Below are 12,767 nucleotides of genomic sequence, written 5' to 3'. Positions count from 1 at the left end.
GCACTAATTGTTGATGTATTTTATCATTCACAGACATTCTACTTTGGGGAAGTGCTTCATCTCTAAAAGAATAAGTGCTGGACCCAAAGTTTTGTTCAGAGCCTGTGGACAGTATTACTGAGTGTCACGAATGCCAAACACCAAGGCTGCATAGTCTTGATTCCACTTCCTGCCTCTTTATCCACCACCAGACACTCCCTGCCACTTTATCTCACTATCAGGCTCTTTTTAATCTCTGCTTTCTCCTTTAGCCATAGTTTTTCTGTCTTTCTCTTCCACCTTTCCGCTTGTGTGGTTTTCTCTCTCCTGATGTGCGTCAACATCTGATGGGGAAAAATATGTTCTGGTCCCCAGAAATGAATGTCGGTTGTCTCCACCTGCAGCCAAAGACTCAAATTAAGCACCTCAGTGAGGGGTAGGGGCTGAGGAAGGGTGGGTTAGGGTGTTGAAAGTGGTTTTCATTGCATTTAATGCAATTATTTGATTTAGAGAAAGTGCTGCATTCTGTGCCTTAATACTAGAGCACAAGCAAAAAGCTGGAAGTAATTTGACACTAATAGTTTCGGAATAACAGACCAAAACAACTATTCATATGAAATAATTGTATTATTTTCAATATTGAACATAAAACAGAAGCTGCCAGTCCACAAAAAAAGATTGTCAAGCAAATACATATAATATCTAGATAATAAATAATATTTTTAAATTTAGCTTTCAAATAATACATATAATAGGTAATAATAAAAAAAAGTAGCTTTAAAATTGTTTAGCATGTAAATTCAAGTAAAAGTGGTTTTGAAAACTACTATATACAAAAAATACCGACAGAAATAACACTTGCACATTAATCTCTAGATTCGCAGTAATGTCATGATTACAGGTTGTGACAACGCTCTTACCAAATCATGGCATACCAGCAAAAAATCCAGCATTCTGTAAACGACTCCATTAGTGCTGTGGTACTCAATTCTCTCAGATGGCAGTGCAGCACAGCTCCACTGTACATAAACAGTAGAATGGCTGACAAGTGCTTCTACTGATACCCTAAAAACGTTCTTCTAACTCTTTAAAGTGGTAAGCTTTTTTGTGTTGCTCAACACCACTAAGGACCCAATAATGGCAACCCTGATATCACCCTGTACCTCCTCCCCAGAATTACCAATACCACAGGCACTGAGAACTGAAGAGAGGAAGGTGGCAACAGAAATTACCGGGATCACACTAGGGACACTGAGGGTCCCCTTAAAAATAACAAATTACTAAGAGAATAAGTAATTCTGTTTCAGATTTTTTCCCCAGTATTTCATCTTTAGGTTCTGCCTGCTTTCAGCAACGAGTCGCTGAGTGAAATTTATGGGGTAGTAAGGAGTTTTTAGGATCCATGGAAGGGTTGCATTAAGGGGTAAGAAGGGCTTTTTAAGGTTGAGGGATGAGTGGAGTTAAGAGATAGTAAGTGGTTTTTAGGGTTCACGGATGGGTAGTTGTAAGGGTTAGTAATAGATTTTTAGCCTACCCTGAAGAGTACCATTAAAAGGTACCCTTTTTGGTTAAAAAATAATAGTAAATTAATATTAATAATTTAAAAAACATTCTGAAATTGAATTATAAAACTAGAAATAATACCGACAAACTTGCATTTGAAATGAAGGCACCTCAGATACAAAAACTGATGTAAAGGTAAAAGAATATGCCCTACGTACTTATCTTGATGTAATAACTCCTTTTGCACAGGTTAACAAAGTAAAAACCAAGAAGAAGGTCAGCAAAAATAAGCAAACAGAGCCGGAGGAGCTTACAAAAAAGCCTCTACAAGCACAGCTCTCCAGCCTATGAATCTTTAAACTAGGAATTAGAAAGAAAAAACTCTAGTCTTTGAAGAACTACCATTTTATTATAAAGTCTGTTTATTGAAAGTACAGCAAAAACAAAGGCCAAATATGTGGAAGAAACATGTTGCAGTAAGAGAAACAGCAAAATAATATCATCACCCGAGCTGCACAACAAAACAACAGAAAAAAGACAACCCACTAGAGGCATAGGCCGAGCCATGCAGCAGAGTAGCAATCCCTCCCTCACGAGAAATGGCAAAAAGGAGAAATACAAAGCGTGCTATCCTTGCAAACATTAATCATGATATCATTGTTCCTTCGTCCAAGGGAGTAAATATGGAGAAAACTAGGGATTGAGAGCCATTCCAGGGTCCAGTCATCCTGTGGAAACGTTAACACAGTCATACATACATTAGCGACATGTTAAGTTTGGCCTTAACGAAGGTAAGACCTTCACATCATTGAAAGAAAAAAGCGCCCTAAGTTCTAACAAGCATTGGCATAGCCAATAGGTCTCGCCTTTGGGACCTTATAAGTGTTTAGCCATGCAACAGTGAGGTTCTGTAATTCTCGAGTCTGACTCCATTTTGTTCTGTGCCACCATTTTGTGTTGCCCTCACGTAGGCCTGTGAAGGTAGCCTGGCGAATAAAGTGGCCTGGCCTTCTTAGTTCATGTATACATTAACTAGGTTTCTTTTTGACTCTGAAATGAACTGTAAGAAACTGACCTCTGCACCTGAAACTGACCCCGCAAAGCCAATTTCCCTGATCGATCTTTGTCTGAGATTGCCAATCAATGCTCAGGACATCGTTAACTTTTAGTTTCCTTGCACATGCCTTATCTTGTTCAGCATCTGTTACCGTTTCTTTTTTTATGTTTCTTCATTACATGGGTTATGCTTTCAATTATAGGTTTGTCCGGCTTGTGGAGATTGAATTTGGGACATTCCTAATAATTAACTTTTGGGTTGGGATACTGTAAATTGAGTTTTTGTTATGTGACACTTTGTTTGAAAATGTACTTTATTGGCTAGAATTTTGTGCAGTGGGTGCACATTTATAATGTGAATATTGGGTATAAAAGGAGATGTCTCGCCTTAGTAAAATGAGCAGTCTCCTGAGAATTTACACCGTGATGTATTTCTAGGATCACTTTTACTAGCTGCAGCTAATAAACTTGGTCTCTGATGCCATCCAGGAGTATTCCGTGTCTCTGTATACCAAGACAGGTGAACTCGAAGATCTTAGGCGTGCCCCTGACGCCGCTGGGTTAAACCCCGGTTCTTCAACTGGCGCCCAACGTGGGGTGACTTCAGCGGTACTGGTCCAAGCCCGATGATTGTGAGGAGCCCCGTGAGGAAATTCTGGCGGACGGCCACCACTTCATCAACCCCTGCATGTCGACGTGGACCGAAGGTTTTTTTCTGCGAGGCTTTCCCTTTCCGACGGCTGCGAAGGACTGCTGCCCTGACTGTCGCCCTGTCTTGGACCCTCTTGTGATGATTTGTAAGGCGAGACGTTAGACGGTCTTCTGGTGGCGTGACAGACATTTTGGTTAAGTATAAGTGGGTGGCTCCCACGACTTTGTTTTGTTTCTTGGTTTTAATTCGGCCATTGCAATAGTCGAAGCCGGGGGGTTCGTATATTTGCGAGTATCATTTTTAATAACCCCTTGAAGTTTGAAGCAAGACTAGTGAGCTTAAAGATGCCTGGTTTTAGCAAATTTAGGAAATGGTTTTGTTGTAGTTGTAATAGGGATTCCCGATTGGAGGACTCGTGTCCGATACCTCCGGTTGGAACTCCAACTTATGAGCTCTATTCAAAGCATGGTGTAGGTCCCATTACCTTTAATGAAGTATGGGTCCGTTATACAAGGAAAGATGGTGTTTTACTATGGCCCCAACATGGTAGTTTTGAATCAGATGTTTTAGATAACCTAGAAGTTGCGCTATTTAAGAAGAAAGCCCGGCCAGCGATGTTTGACTCTTTCCGCCTTTGGCGTAAGGAAGCCAAACAGCGAGAAATTAAGCAAGCTAAGGGAGATAGGAAGGAAAGGAATATATCGGTAATGCAAGCTGCTAGGCAGTTTAAGGAAGATGAAGAAGATCGTGCGATTGAAGTGTCAGATAGACAACATTGCATGGCCATTGACAAATGTTACCCGGCTTTGCCACCTCCCCTTTCAAATGTGACTATAGACCCTGAAAAGGATCCTTTGATGTCACATTTACTGAGATTACCACCCCCTTATGTGCAGGGTGCTACTGCACCTCCGTTACCTCCAGTTGTTGCACCCCTTGTTGTCGTTCAACCCCCTGTTGTTGTTCAGCCACCCGATGCTTCACAGGTGGTTATTCCTCCCCGGCGCAGCCCCCTCCAGGGCCGCCAGCCTTGCCACCAGCCTTGCCTCAAACTCCTTTGCCTTACACTCCTTTATCTTCGACTTCTCTTATTTCTGTCCCTACGTCTCTGTCACCTCAAAACACTTTGTCTCCTGTCCTCATGTCAACTTCTTCTCCTTCTGCTCGGCAACAAATGACTGAGACTGTCACTAGTCTTTTGTCTCCTTTCTTTGGGTCACTGAATATGACCCCTGTTTCTGAACGTAAGTAGAGACGTAGTCAGCTCCCTGGTCCCGAAGAGCGGGCAGTGTTAGATCTCCTTGCTCGTAGATGGGTTTCGAATACCTCCAAGTACAGTCCACAAGTGGTTATGGATATCTTCCTACAGCTTGAGGCACCAAACCAAAGGTATGTTTTTGATGTCATGTGTACCTTCCTTCGTCAGGAGTGGGAAGATAATGAGTTGGGTTCAATTCCACTGGAATTGCTTAATGTTCAGTCTGAATTTGCTAAAGAGACGATAGTGGGTTCCGATGTTGAGGAAGCGGTAGAGACACTACTCACTTTTAGGTCTAGACTTCCACCTCAGTCATTGTTTGAACCTGACCCTTCTATTAGGAGAAAAGTGAAGCAGTATCCTATGAGAGAGGTTCCTCCTGTATGGAGAGAGGCAGTTGTGGCTGATGCTGCTCATGGTATTGCGGCTGCACCGGCTCATTTTCAGCGAGTGTGGGTGCATGTCCCTTGGAAGAGAGCTGAGGTCCTGGCTCTTAAGCAGACTTTGCCTGACCCCCGTAAAAATCCTGCTGGTTATTATAAGGAGTTGTCTCAGACAGTTGATGCGTGTGTTATGAATTTAGCTGACATAGATATGTTGATGGGTAATGTAGTTCCTCAACCCTTGTGGGCAAAGATCCGTCAAGAGGATCACGCGCCAGAGTTAGGAGATACGTGGATTAATATTACTGCTGCAGATGGTCGGCAGGTAGGAGGTGCCAAACCTGAACCCTTAGTTGCAGAACTACCTGGTAGGATTATTAATTTAATGAAAACTATGATGCCTCCTCTGCGGGTGAATTGGGACAAGTTAGCAGCATGCAACCAAAAGAAAGACGAGAGTGTGTCTGATTTCTTCACTAGGTTTGAGGAAACATTCATTGATCATAGTGGTCAGGATATGAGTACAGAAGGTGGTCAGAGGTTGTTTGTAGATAAGTTTGTTTTTAATTTACTTCCTGAACTTTCTAATAAGTTAAAGGACTCTGAGAGTTCATGGGCTGTTTCTTCTTCGGCTCAGCTACTGCACAATACTATGAGAATAGAGATAAAGATGAGAAGGATAAAGTAGAGAAGAAGACTAGAGAATTAAAAACGAAAGTTCTTCTGCAGCAGGCTTATCCGCCTCGCCCTAATCAGCGTCAGTTTCAGCAACCTTCCCAGTTTCAGCAACCCCCACAGTTTCAGAAACTGTTGCAGAAGCCTGAGTCTTTTGCTTCGCGACTCCCGCTAGGCCCAAATCAGTGTGCTTATTGTAAAGAAGAAGGTCACTTCAAGAATAGTTGCCCGATCTTGCTACAGCATGCGAATGGTATATCTGGTCTGAGAGGTCGTGGTGGTTTCCAACAAGTACCTAGGGGTAGGGGACGTGGGACATTTCCCCAGAATGAACGTTCCTTTTCCCCTCAGAATTCTATGAATTATTTTGACCAACAGAATGTTCCGACCGTCCAGTCCGCTCAGTACTACACTGATGATTATTATGTTGGAAGTGAGAGTGCTGGTTTTAATGATAGTTAGGACAGCCATGGACAAAGGGAGGGAGTAGTGTCAGTTCCAGTAGACCAGAGTGGACCTTATGTTGAAGTGATTACATCAGGTGTGGCAGAACCTTTTCTTTTGGATACTCGTGCAGCAAAGAGTTCTATCATGCACTCTAAACTCCCCGGCGCACCTTTGTCTGGCTTGACCAATGTTTCAGTAGGATTTTCTGGCGCCCCAGTTCGTAATCCGGTTTCTTTTCCTTTGCCCCTTTCTATTGGTCCCTGTGAATTGGAGGCTCCCGTTATTCTAACGACGGGCTGTGGCGAGAATCTGTTGGGTTTGGACATGTTGAAAAGATTGCATGCGACATTACATTGTTCTCCTCCGGGAGTACATCTTACGGTGGGTAAGAAAATTATTTCCCCGATGTATCTGTCTAAGGATCGGCTTCCACTGGAACTGCGTTCTCTCCCTGATACACTTTGGGCTACAGGTCCCAATGATGTTGGTCTCTTGCAGATTCCACCCTACGTTGTTACCCTTAAGTTGAATGCTAAATTACCTCGCATTCCCCAGTACAAAATTTCCAGTGATGGCGAAAGAGCTCTTTTAGCGATTATCTATGATTTGGTTGTGAAAGGTGTGGTTGAAGAAACGAGAGGTAATGTGTGTAACAGTCCTGTTCTGCCTGTCCTTAAGCGTACTGACTCTTCTCAGCCACCTGTGTATCGGTTTGTGATCGACCTTCGAGAGGTCAATAAGATCGTTGTGCCACAGTTTCCTGTTGTCCCGGACATTACTGCTTTATTGACTATGATCCCTGCCTCAGCTGCTTAGTTTTCTGTTATTGATCTGAAGAACGCTTTCTTCACTATTCCGATTGCTGAGGAAAGTAGGGATATTTTTGGCTTCTCTTTAGGAAGCCGCAGTTTCCGGTTTAAGCGCACTCCTCAAGGTTATTGTGAGAGTCCCTCCATTTACAGTCAGGCTTTGAAAACTCAGCTTGCCTCTTATCCAGTATGTTGATGATCTGTTGGTTGCTGCTGATGATGAAGAGATTTGTAAAGAAGTTACTCTTTCTTTGTTGCGACACCTGTCTGACCTTCATCATAAAGTGTCACCTTCGAAGTTGCAGTATTGCCGCCAAGAAGTGACCTACTTAGGTCATCTCTTGTCGAAGGAGGGAATGCGTTTGCAGATGAAGTAGCGAGAGAAACGGCGAAAGATGTGACGAGTCGGATGTATGTTGCAGGTCCTGCCAGATGGGTTGTGGAAGGAGGAATGTGTGAAGATACAACAGAAAGTGTGAAGATGATTCAGGCAGAAGCTACTGAGAAAGAATTGAGTATGTGGAGAGAGAGTACTGGAATGTTGGATTCAACAGGCTGTTGGGTTGAGTTGTCAGAGCACCAGCGATGGTTGTTGCCGGATGCATATGTGCTTCCGGTGGTTACTATGGCTCATGGGTTGGCTCACATTAGTTCAAAAGGGATATGTAAGTTGTTGGCTCCGGTATGGCAGAATGGTGGAATTCCTAAGTGTGCTGAGAATTTGGTTAAACACTGCATGATTTGCTTGATGCATAATCCTGGAAAGGGAACCCCAACTCCAGCGGTCATTTTGCTCCTCCAACGTATCCGTTCGAGGTGCTGCAGATAGACTATATTCATATGGAAAGATGCAATAACTTGAAGTATGTCCTTGTGGTTGTTTGTGTCTTTTCCAGATGGATAGAGGCCTACCCCCTAAATGATAATACTGCCTTGTCTACAGCAAAGGTTTTGCTCAAAGAATTCTTTCCCAGATATGGCTTGCCGAGGATGGTATGGAGTGATAATGGAAGTGAATTTGTGGGTCAGATTATGAAGAAAGTATGTGCGGGTCTGGGTATTAAACAGAAGTTTCACGCTGCGAATCACCCCCAGTCAGCAGGCCTGGTCGAGTGCTATAATGGCACTCTGAAGCTGAAGTTGGCCAAGGTGCAAGCGAGCTCTGGTCTTACATGGCCCGATGCCTTACCATTGGCACTTTTGTCCACGAGAACGACAGTACATTCTCGCGTGGGACTTAGCCCATACGAGATTGTTTTTGGACGCCCGGCGAATGTCTGGGGTGTGCCGAGGCCTAAGAAGTACAGTGATATCGAGTACCCTATGTTGGTTGACTACTTATATGATTTGACTGCTAAATTGTGTGTTCTTCACCAACAGGTCCATGACACTTTGCCTTGGTCCGCGTTCCTGTTCCGTCCCGTCGCTTAGCTGCCTGACTTCCGGTCAGGTGTTTCCTGTTTCCATTCTTGTTCTTCGTTACCGAAGGTCGCTGGCGGTATCGTTTGCCGCTTTTTCCTTCCGTTGCCCTGCCTTCAGTTAGACCCCCGCTAGCAGGTTGACGATTGCCTCATTCTTCTTTCTTCAAAGAGGGAAGGAGAGTATCCCTGCGTTCCTGGTTATTTGTTCCCCGTCTCTGTAGCGAGTAACCTAACTGTGCTACATCCGACACTCGGGCTGACCTTATTAGTCGGAGTTTTTCTATGTAGTAAAATACTCCGCAAGTTGTTCCAGTCCTACTTTTTTTCTCCTTTAATTTACTCCTTCATTATTCCTTATGGGTGGCACTACATTCCTGTGACGAATAGTGATCCTTTTACTTTCAAGGGGTTAATTAGACACGTGTTGCAAATCGTGTGGGTGTTTCCATTCCAACTAACATCGCTAGCACCCAATAGCCCACCCCTTTGGAATTGTTGCGTGAATCACTGTGCTGTATCTTCAACCGACAGAATCACGGTAACAGCGCTATGCGCTGCGTTATTTTTCAATAGTGGTTTACTATAAATGAGAGAGAAAAGTAACTGAGGATTTTTGATTATGTTGACAGGTTGTGATATATTTCATAGTAGAATCCATACCCTCCACAGTGATCTCAAGCCCAGGTAGAAGTTGATAGCCCTTCGACAGAACTTCTGGGGGGTAAGCCTTGTATACAGAAATCAGATTGGTCACCAGTTGTGGTTCGAACTCTTGTGTAACATTGTATTTTTCTGTACATAGGATAGAACATTATTCTCCTTGAAGCCTGCACTCCACCAAGATTAGAAATCCAACACACAGGGGTAGGTAAGGTCACTAGCCTAGTTAGATTGTATGGGTGTTCATATGTATTAGTATTCACACAGTCTTTATGTTACAGGTTGTGCTCAACGTGTGAATTCCCTTTATTCCGATCCAGACGTCAGTTAAACCCATTGAAGTGCGAACCCGCCTTCCCTTGTTTTGTTTCCCTGTTTTCCCCTGGCGAGTCTTCCGGATCTCTAGAGTCTGATAGAGTCGGGTGACCGCTGGGGGAAGGCTGAGGCATTCTCATCGAGTTCCTGACGCTCCTGCAGAACTACTGGCAACCCTTACAGCAGGCCACACGATTCAACCTGGCGACTGGGTTCTAACCAAGAATTTCCAGAGGTCAAAGAACTTGGAACCAAGATGGACCAGTCCATACCAAGTCCTGTTATCAACTCTGACTGCTATTAAGGTGTTCGGCAAGAAAAACTGGGTACATGGTACCCATTGTAAGAAGATACCTTTGCCCTTACCGTACGATAAGTGGGTCCGGGAAGGTGTTGCCGATTCCGAAAGTGAAAGGGTTCCGAGATTTGTACCTTTTAGCGATGCACATCTGGAATGGACTCAGTCAGAATGTGCAGATGATAAAGTCTTGCAAGAAGCTGTGCCGCCGTGTTTGAGACTTGATACTACGCACCCAGAGACACTCTTTCAGGATCAAACTGTGCCTGGTAAAGAACGCTACAACTTAAGGTCTAAAAAGTACAAATAAAATTTGAATTTTTCTGTGAATTACACTCTTTCAGACAAGAGACTATTTTTCTTTTTCTTTTTCGAACCACCATCCGGGTTCAGCTGCAGGGTCACTGTATAAGAACTTAAGGGGTGGCCCGCGTATTGACGAAAGGTCTGCGGTTGTAGGGACGTCTAGGACGCCTGGACGCACACTTGAGTGAAGAAGGAAAATTGCCGCAAGCAGTACGTTAGAGGATGGAGTCTGTTGTAACTGAAAGAGATGTTGAGAGACTAGATCTTAAGATAAGATTTTGTACATTGATACATAGCAAATGTTTTATAATATTGTGCTTTTTGATGTTTTTAAGTATCACATTAGCTTGTGTGGGTTGGACTGTCTATGCTACACAACAGACATCTGCACCCACCTCCCAACCAAGAAGTGATCTACTTAGGTCATCTCTTGTCGAAGGAGGGAATGCGTTTGCAGATGAAGTAGCGAGAGAAACGGCGAAAGATGTGACGAGTCGGATGTATGTTGCAGGTCCTGCCAGATGGGTTGTGGAAGGAGGAATGTGTGAAGATACCACAGAAAGTGTGAAGATGAATCAGGCAGATGCTACTGAGAAAGAATTGAGTTTGTGGAGAGAGATTACGGGAATGTTGGATTCAATAGGCTGTTGGGTTGAGTTGTCAGAGCACCAGCGATGGTTGTTGCCGGATGCATATGTGCTTCCGGTGGTTACTATGGCTCATGGGTTGGCTCACATTAGTTCAAAAGGGATATGTAAGTTGTTGGCTCCGGTATGGCAGAATGGTGGAATTCCTAAGTGTGCTGAGAATTTGGTTAAACACTGCATGATTTGCTTGATGCATAATCCTGGAAAGGGAACCCCAACTCCAGCGGTCATTTTGCTCCTCCAACGTATCCGTTCGAGGTGCTGCAGATAGACTATATTCATATGGAAAGATGCAATAACTTGAAGTATGTCCTTGTGGTTGTTTGTGTCTTTTCCAGATGGGTAGAGGCCTACCCCCTAAAGGATAATACTGCCTTGTCTACAGCAAAGGTTTTGATCAAAGAATTCTTTCCCAGATATGGCTTGCCGAGGATGGTATGGAGTGATAATGGAAGTGAATTTGTGGGTCAGATTATGAAGAAAGTATGTGCGGGTCTGGGTATTAAACAGAAGTTTCACGCTGCGAATCACCCCCAGTCAGCAGGCCTGGTCGAGTGCTATAATGGCACTCTGAAGCTGAAGTTGGCCAAGGTGCAAGCGAGCTCTGGTCTTACATGGCCCGATGCCTTACCATTGGCACTTTTGTCCACGAGAACGACAGTACAATCTCGCGTGGGACTTCGCCCATACGAGATTGTTTTTGGACGCCCGGCGAATGTCTGGGGTGTGCCGAGGCCTAAGAAGTACAGTGATATCGAGTACCCTATGTTGGTTGACTACTTACATGATTTGACTGCTAAATTGCGTGTTCTTCACCAACAGGTCCATGACACTTTGCCTTCAGTTTCTGTAGACGCAGGCCACACGATTCAACCTGGCGACTGGGTTCTAACCAAGAATTTCCAGAGGTCAAAGAACTTGGAACCAAGATGGACCGGTCCATACCAAGTCCTGTTATCAACTCGGACTGCTATTAAGGTGTTCGGCAAGAAAAACTGGGTACATGGTACCCATTGTAAGAAGATACCTTTGCCCTTACGGTACGATAAGTGGGTCCGGGAAGGTGTTGCCGATTCCGAAAGTAAAAGGGTTCCGAGATTTGTACCTTTTAGCGATGCACATCTGGAATGGACTCAGTCAGAATGTGCAGATGATAAAGTCTTGCAAGAAGCTGTGCCGCCGTGTTTGAGACTTGATACTACGCACCCAGAGACACTCTTTTAGGATCAAACTGTGCCTGGTAAAGAACGCTACAACTTAAGGTCTAAAAAGTACAAATAAAATTTGAATTTTTCTGTGAATTACACTCTTTCAGACAAGAGACTATTTTTCTTTTTCTTTTTCGAACCACCATCCGGGTTCAGTTGCAGGGTCGCGGTATAAGAACTTAAGGGGTGGTCTGCGTATTGATGAAAGGTCTGCGGTTGTAGGGACGTCTAGGACGCCTGGACGCACACTTGAGTGAAGAAGGAAAATTGCCGCGAGCAACACGTTAGAGGATGGAGTCTGTTGTAACTGAAAGAGATGTTGAGAGAATAGATCTTAAGATAAGATTTTGTACATTGATACATAGCAAATGTTTTATAATATTGTGCTTTTTGATGTTTTTAAGTATCACATTAGCTTGTGTGGGTTGGACTGTCTATGCTACACAACAGACATCTGCACCCACCTCCCAACCTATGCTTTCTTTCACTACTGTTTCTTTGTACCAGTTTTATACGTTGCCTGAACATGAACAGACAAGGAGATCAGAATTTGTCAACAACTCGTTTATACAGTTGTTGCATCAGCATCAGTTAGTAGTAAATACCACTAATTGTTGGGTTTGTGGTCTTATGCCTCATACGACAGATAAAGGTATGCCATATTTGGTTTTGCCTTTTTCTTTTAATGGGTCTGTGTGGGCTTTTCAGACCATGTTTATCTATGCAAATGAGGTACGCCCCTTACGTTCCCTTAAAGATAACTCGAGCAATAGTGCCTTAATAAGGGGAATAGTAGCTATGATCCGAGATATTGATGCATATAATGCTATCCCTAAGGATGAGGTGCAGGCTTATGTTGGTTGGAACGTGACTGGATATAGTACCAGTTTGACAGAGAAGGAGAGATGAAAAAGGTCTCCCCCTATTTGGATTGTACCCCACCGAGGCCACTTTTGTTTTCAAGGTAATGGTCGGAATCCAAAAGCTCAGCTAGGTAAGAGTGCGTGTGCTCAAACCTATGTCTATTCATCTCGGACTTCTCCAACGTTTGTGCCGGCTAAAGGCACATATTTTGTTTGTCATGACAGAGCCTACACATGGTTGCCACCTGATTTTTCAGGAACGTGTTATGTGGCGTTTCTACTTCCCC

The sequence above is a fragment of the Triturus cristatus genome, chromosome 3_2, assembly GCF_964204655.1.
Source record: "Triturus cristatus chromosome 3_2, aTriCri1.1, whole genome shotgun sequence".
In the NCBI taxonomy this organism is placed as follows: Eukaryota; Metazoa; Chordata; class Amphibia; order Caudata; family Salamandridae; genus Triturus; species Triturus cristatus.
This window is presented reverse-complemented; position numbering follows the sequence as displayed.